Below are 7757 nucleotides of genomic sequence, written 5' to 3' on the forward strand. Positions count from 1 at the left end.
TCCTTTCAGTCCATTTAATGAAAAAACATGAAATTTCAATGATAATGAAAGACTGGCAGCCCCAGAGACTGAAGTTTCTTGAATTTCAAAAAACAACAAAATTGAACCTGTTTTCCAGCAAAATGTGTTTAACCTTATGATATGGGGAACTGCTTCTATCGGAAAATGTTATCCCACACAAATGGTAATGGGAGCCTGGATGAAACTTTGTTTCCTTTCACATCAGAAATCATGAGCTGGTACTACTAGAAATAAGAAATAACTTCTCTGAAAGTGAGGAAAGTTCCTTCTTTTCAGCGGGGGAAGCCCATTATGTATCTTGTGGGTGGTATCTAGTTAGATATAAACATGAATGTAGTTGGAGCAAAGATTTCCTTAAAAGCTTTTAGTTTTAAACTGTCGGTAGCAATTAACCTTAAACTTCTTATTTCTCTGTATCCTTTGAGTATATAAAACAAAATGATTAATTCTCGATTTTGTTCTAGGCTTAAATTGACTGCATAATATTGAAATGAACACTTTATTTATTTAAACTTTAAATAAACATCTGCACATACTGAATGGGCTGAAAAGAGTGTACTTGATCTTCCTCTCTATCTCTCTGGACTCTCCTCCTTAATCATTTCTCCTTAATATCCTTGATAGATTTGTGGGAGATGAATCCAGAAGAATGCTTTAAATAGAAACATCATTATGTTAATATATTTTTAAAATCAAGTTTGTAAGGAATAAAAAATTCTTGCCCTTTTGTTAAGAGGTTCCAAGTGGTTCCAAGTGGAAAAAGTGTAAATATTGGAAAAGACCCCTCTGAGATCATCTAGTTATTCCATCCCTCCTGCCTTACAGCTAGATTGTTTGTTAGTTTCCAGTCTAAACAAGAGAAAGGAACAACATGTGCTGCCCCTGGAGCAGCCAAAAAGGGGAGATTGTCACTTGGGAAATTAGTCTCCCTCCCAGGTCTCAGTGCGGAGCAAACTCCAACAGGTCTGCTGAGCCTGCCACCCCAGAGCCATGATTAGCTCTGTTGGTGGACTATCTTCCCCAAAATCAAAATGGTTTACTTTACAGCTGGTTGAAATCTTTTGAATGAAAAGGGTTTTTTTTTTGTTTTTGTTTTTTTTTTGCATTGAAAAATGGAAAATGTTCTTCCCCGTGCTCACCCCCTTCAATTATGAAATGTGTGTTTTGAAAAATCTTCAACATAAATGTCAGAAAAACTCTTGGTGATTGTGTTTGTGCGTGTGTGAGGAAAATGGGGGACTTCTTTTAATAAAGAGAAAGTACCACTTTTAACTTTGACACAGAATGAAGCCCTTAAAGACAATCTAGTCAGTGGGGAAAACAAAAGTGAGCTTTTCCCCACTTTAGCAAAATGAAAATTTTTTAATGAGAATTACTTTTTACAAAGTTTTTACACACAAAAGAGACCAGACTGAGCCAGGTCTACTTTACCTAATTGGCAGATCAAATTTATCCTGAGAGGAAAGCTCAATCTCGTGTCTGACCAGAAGAGCCCAACCTTCTCTTCTTTCCCCCTTAAATATCTAAAAGATAGCAATATTTATGCAATGCAAGCATCATATGTCCTTTCTGTACATAAACCCTGATTCATTAGGGCTCTTCAGCACGTGCTTAAAGTTAACTTTAAGCACGTGCTGAAGTGCTTAATTGAATTGGACCCCTATTTTTCTCAATTTCCCTATGTGAGGCCTGTGGTCTAATCCACTCATTTTAATAGCTTCAACATCTGGTTGTTTCCTCCCACCCTTCAGGGGACTTTTATATACATAATGAACAGTTTCTGTTTGATATTAAGGACTATCTGTAACAAGTCTAGCTTAAGAGAGAATACAAGGGAACCAGGACCCCTGCTAACGAAAGAAAGTGAAGTGTCCAGAAATTGTATTTTTCAATTACTATTTTTGTTCAGTTATTGACAAAAAGGATAACGGCTGTAATTAAGAGAGAACTAGACGAGCTTATAAAACAGAAGCAATTATTTTCAAAAACCGGACATTTTTTTGTGGGAAATTGAACTTTTTTCAAAACTATGTGGATGCATTGAGTAAGCCAGCTGTTCATATTTTAAAAAGAATTCACTCTGGATGAGATGGAGTGGATGCGGTTAGTCACCAAAAACCATATGGTTTAGTGAATTATGCACAGGACTGGGAGAAAGGAAGTACTAAATTCTGTTCCCCTCTGTCACTAACTTTGCTTATTACTGCACATTTAAATAGCACTTTTACAGACAGCATTTAATTATGGAGAAGGTCAATACATTTACCCTGATTTCACTGATGGGAAAACTACCAAAGATTATGAAAAAAAAAGGGTCATAGAATGAGGTTTAGTACTACAAGTTAATATCTAATCTGCTAGATCACAATGGCTCTCAAGCAAATACCTTTACGTGTTTTTGTTGACGGGCAAGTGCCTGTCAACAAAGGATGAATAATAATGAAATTTCAACAAGACTATAGTGTGGAGAAAGTGGCTGATCCTTGATTTATTGATTAAATTGGGCTATATCTGGCCTCTGTAAACTATCACAACTCCCTAAGAAAAGGTCACGCATAAGGTTATGGTTAGAGGGAGACAGATAAGCAGGTTCTTAAACATGCTTTGTAGCAGGTAACAAGCAGTAGATGACAAAGCTGTATAATAGTTTTATCAGATTGCTCAGTACCCAAAGTAATACTTAATATTTTCAAATAGTTAATTTTCTGTATCTTATCTAATAATTTCATACTGATGTCTCTAATCAAAAGTGACTGCAATTGTTCATCTATAGAAGAAAAACTCATGTCATTGAAGAGCATGCAAGAGGTAAAGAGTGGTATGAGAGATGTGGTAATTGGGTAAAGAGAAGCTATATGCTTGCTTTTAAGAGATGCACCAACTTTTGGCATACAGGGAGAGTACTGGGGACAAAATGAGCATCAGATAACAGGACTTGGCGTTAGCTGTGTCTGTTATATTTATTATTTTCTTTCAATTTGGAGCAATAAAACACCTATATAAACTGTCTGCGCACCCTGCCAATCATTCAAAATACAAAAACAAACATACTACAGATATCAATCAGCTTGCTCCATCCAAACAGGTCTAAATACCAATACCACCTAGTATAGAGATAGAGTTGAAATGCTGACCAAACTCTCCTCAAAGGCCACTTGAAACAAATGGGTCCTTCACCATGTCCTAAAGGTCAGCAAATGTGGGCTATTTTGGACCAGGAACAGGCGCCTGACGTCTTTAGTGTGATCCTGGTATCAAGCCCTTCTCCTATACATGAGAATTTAGAATCCGCTCTTCCACTCATTGCAAGTGCAGCAGTATATCAAGAGGAGAGGTGGTGTTAGGTAGGCTAGTACTAGAACATAAAAGGTTTGTTAGATCAAACACAGCTCCTTGAAATCAAGCTACAAGTTCACAGATCCCATAGCACACGTATCATGCTCTTTATACCACACCCCCATTTAGCTAGTGGATGGCTGCTCTTTGCGTCACTGCCAGCAGCCAAATCTAAGATCTAGTTTTACTTAGGCCTGGTCTACAGTAGGCAATTAGGTCATTATAACTGCGTCACTCTGAGATGTGAAAACTCCGCACCCCTGAACCATGCAGTTAACCTGACTTTACCCCCGGTATCGACTGCGCTAGGTTGATGGAAAAAGTCTCCTGCTAACCTCGCTACTGCCTTTTGGGGAGGTGAAGTACCGACACTGATGGAAGAAGCCTTCCCATCAGCATAGGTCAGTGGTCCACAAACGTTTTTGGCCTGCAACCCCACCTCCACCAGTTCATGCCCTTTTGGAACCGGGAGTGGAAATGCAGCGGGAGCGGGGCCGCAGTCGAGTCTGGGAGCTCTGGCCAGGATCAGGGCTGCAGCTGGGAGCAGGGCTACAGCTAGAGCTGGGGCTGCAATCGGCTGGGAGCAATGCCAAGGGTGGGGCTGCAGCTGGGAGCTGTGGCCAGGAGCAGGGCTGGGAGCTGGGAGCCAAGGCTGAGGCTGGGGATAGAGCGGGGCTGGGTGGCGCTCCTTCCCCTTCCCATGTGGCCCAGGCCCCGCCACAACCCCCTCAAACATTCCTCTGCACCCACCTGGAAGGCACTCCCCACAGTTTGGGGACCATTGGCATAGGTAGTGTCTTCAGTGAAGCCCTTCAGCAGCGTAGCTGCACCGCTGCAGCGTTTTAAGCGTGGACAAGCCATCCGAGTGCATTACAATAGTCGAATCTTGAAGTGATAAAAGCATTTTACTCCATATCCTGATTTTCTACTTCGAGTGATTGCTCATATCCATTGCAATATAGGTGAGTGCACGCCACCGTGCATTGGCTCCCGGAACATTTTTCCCCTTAGCAGACCCTGTAGGGTCGGCTTACGCGCCCCCTGGAGTACCGCGCTCATGCTGAGGTATGTGAGGCACCGCCGACCCTACGGCCCCTCAGTTTCTTCTTTCTGCCCATGACGGTTGCTGGAACGTCTCTTGCCTTTGCAAATACTTTTCCACTGTTCAGCTCTGTTGTTTATAGTCAGTTAAGTATTTGTTAAGTTAAGTAGAAGTAGTTAGGTTTGAACAGGAGCCCTTAGGGGTTTAGGGCTAGGCCATGCCTGGCTCACCAGGCTTTAAGCCTTGCACCGCTCGTGGCAAGTCCTTCCGTGTTAGTGGCCCTCACGATCGTTGCCTTAAGTCCCTGGGAGAGCAGCATTGGAGGGAGATGTGCCGCATTTGTAAAGCCTTCAAGCTGCGGACTCGGAAAGAAAGAGATATCCGGCTGACGGCTATCCTGATGGAAGCGGCCTTCCGCCCGGCTTCCGAGCCACCGTGTTCCACCTCGGCACTGAGTGTATCCTCGGTGCAGAGCGCTCCACCAGCACCAGGGTCCACTCAACGCTGACCATCCCCGGTGCTGAAGAAGAGAAGACGCCAGTGTGCGGAGCGCTCGCACTCCCCCGTACCGCCTGCGCGGGCGGGGTCAAGTTCGGAGGTGCACCAGCCACGGCCCATTGAGCTTGCTCTAGAGCCTGCACCTCCATGCAGGGAGCCTCCCCCGACTCCTGGGGGTGGGGGAGTGCCCCTGCAAGTGCCGTCGACGCCGGAGGCTTGCCAGGCGACACGGGCCTTGATGGCCATACCCATGCCTCCGTCCCCCCCTCAGCCAAGGGAGAGAGGGCTTGTGTCCTGGGGTAAATCTGCACTGGGTCGCCCCGGAGGCTGATCAAGACCCCTGCCAAGGGAGAAGTCTCCTGCCAGACAGTCACCGAGGGTAGAGCGCGGAAGCTCCCCTCACAGTTCTGGGTCGGACTTGTCAAGCTTATCCTCCCCGTGGCACCGAAGTTGGTCCCCGCCACCGGAGGGAACACACTCAAGGAGGCACTGATCCAAGACCGCCTCACGCAGCGGACACAGCTCTCACTCCGGCGCCGAGCTCTTCACTAGCGCAGCACCGGACCTGATCTTCGACACGGAGCCCGGCACCAAAAGACCCAGCCACTTCAGTCCGTCGCAGATCTCGGTCTTTGGAGTCGGGCTCGGCACCAAGAAGCCACAGACGGCACCGCTCCCGGTCCCCAAAGGGCAAACGGCACCTCAAGTCATCGGTGCCAAGGTGCCGGGCATCATCGTCCAGCTCATTGGAACCTGCGTCCTCCTGTCGGCATCGCTCGCACGGCACCAACTTCCTCCACCTCTTCGGGGTCGTCTAGGGGCCGGTCCCCGGCTAAGAGCAGTAAGAGCCGGAGATGGGCTCGTCGGCACCGTTCCAGTGGCTCAGGGTCCAGGAAGGGCAAGGACACCCGACGCCACCAAGAGGCACACCGGGTTGGCCTTAAGGGCCCTGGCAATGGCCATATTGGGGCCCATGGAGGGCTCAGGTGGGGCAAGGTACAGTGTCAGTCCCACCTTCAACAGCACAGTCGGTGCCCCCGGCGCCACACAAGGAGTGCAAGGGCCATTCCTCGGTGGGGGCCACAGGGCCCCATCAGGAGGGTGAGCACCCTCAATCCTCCTCCCCGGAAGAGGTGGCTGCTCAGGACCACAGGGCGCCGCTGACAGACTTTAGGGCGCACCGGGAGCTCCTGAAATGAGTGGCCGCCAACCTTAACCTAGAGGTCAGGGAGCTCTCGGAGGAGGAGGATCCCCTTTTTGGTGTGCTGGGGTCAGAGGGACCATCACGGGTGACCCTGCCCGTGCATGACAGGGTCCTCAAACTTGCCAGGGCCCTGTGGCAAACCCCTGCCTCGGTCACCCCCACATCTAAGAGTGCTGAGAAGAAATACTATGTCCCGGCAGAGGAGTTTGAATATCTCTTTACCAACCCGGCCCCGGGAACCCTGGTGGTGGATGCGGCCAACCAGAGGGACAGGCAGGGGTACCAAGGTACCACTCCCAAAAACAAAGAAAACAAAAAACTAGTTTTGTTTGGGAGGAAGGTGTACTCCACTGGGGCATTGCAGTTCCGCATAGTGAACCACCAAGCCCTCCTGGGGCACTATAACTGTAACCTCTGGGACTCCATGAGGCGGTTCGCAGAGAGGTTGCCCCAGGACCAGGTGGCGAACTTTGCCACGGTCCTTGAAGAGGGTATCACGGTGGCGGGGGCGGCGCTACAAACCGCCAGCGATGCTGCAGACACTGCTAGCAGGGCCATGGCCTCTGCAATTGCCATGAGGCGGTGTTCGTGGCTGCAGTCATTGGGGTTGTCTCAAGAGATGCAGCAGTCCATACAGGACCTACCCTTTGACAGGTCAGGCCTGTTCTCAGACAAGACTGATGAGAAGCTGCATGCTCTTAAGGATTCATGAGCTACGCTGCGTTCCTCGGGCCTCTACACTCCCCAGGCCTCGAGGCGTCAGTCTCGGCTGCAGCCACAGCGTCAACAGCAACAGCCTAGGCCATCACCTAGACTCTTTCAGCCCGGTCAGGCAGAGAAAGAAACAGGGGGTTTGGGCGATACAATTGTTCTAATTCGTCCACAACCTCCCCACAAGGGCCCCCCAAGGGGCCAAGCCACAAAAAACAGTTTTAATGGTGTGACTGAAGGTGGCACTCGTACCTCTCTCTCGGATTTGTCCCGTATCTTCTTAAACAGGCTAAGACCATCCTACACCGCGTGGGAAGGTATAACTTCAGATCGGTGGGTCTTCGGAGTAGTTCTCCAAGGATACGCCCTGCAATTTACAGCCTTCCCTCCAACACCCCCCCATCCCTTCCCTCTTCAGGGACCCCCTCTCATGAGCAACTTCTTGTACCAGAGGTGAACACCCTTCTCAACCTGGGGGCGGTGGAAGCGGTCCCCCCTCATGAGATAGGGAGAGGATTTTATTCCAGATACTTCCTCATCCCCAAAGCAAAAGGGGGCCTGAGGCCCATGTTAGACCTACGCTGACTAAACAAGTTTATCAAGCGTCTCAGGTTCCACATGGTCTCCCTAGCCTCCATTATCCCTGCTCTGGATCCAGGAGATTGGTATTCTGCCCTCGATTTGAAGGATGCATATTTTCAGGTTTCCATCCTTCCCAGCCACAGGCGCTTCCTCCGGTCTATGGTAGCTGGGTCCCACTACCAGTTTACGGCCCTGCCCTTTGGCCTCTCGTCCGCCCCCAGGGTATTCACCAAATGCATGGCGGTAGTGGCGGCCCGCTTGAGCCGCAGAGGGGTGCAGATTTTCCCGTACCTGGATGACTGGCTAATCAGGAGCAGGTCCAGGTCCCACGTTCAGGACAGTGTTTCCCTCACCTGTGCCACA

This window comes from Emydura macquarii, unplaced genomic scaffold (assembly GCF_026122565.2).
Source record: "Emydura macquarii macquarii isolate MOO-44397 ecotype Brisbane River unplaced genomic scaffold, CSIRO-AGI_Emac_v2 contig_2897, whole genome shotgun sequence".
In the NCBI taxonomy this organism is placed as follows: domain Eukaryota; kingdom Metazoa; phylum Chordata; order Testudines; family Chelidae; genus Emydura; species Emydura macquarii.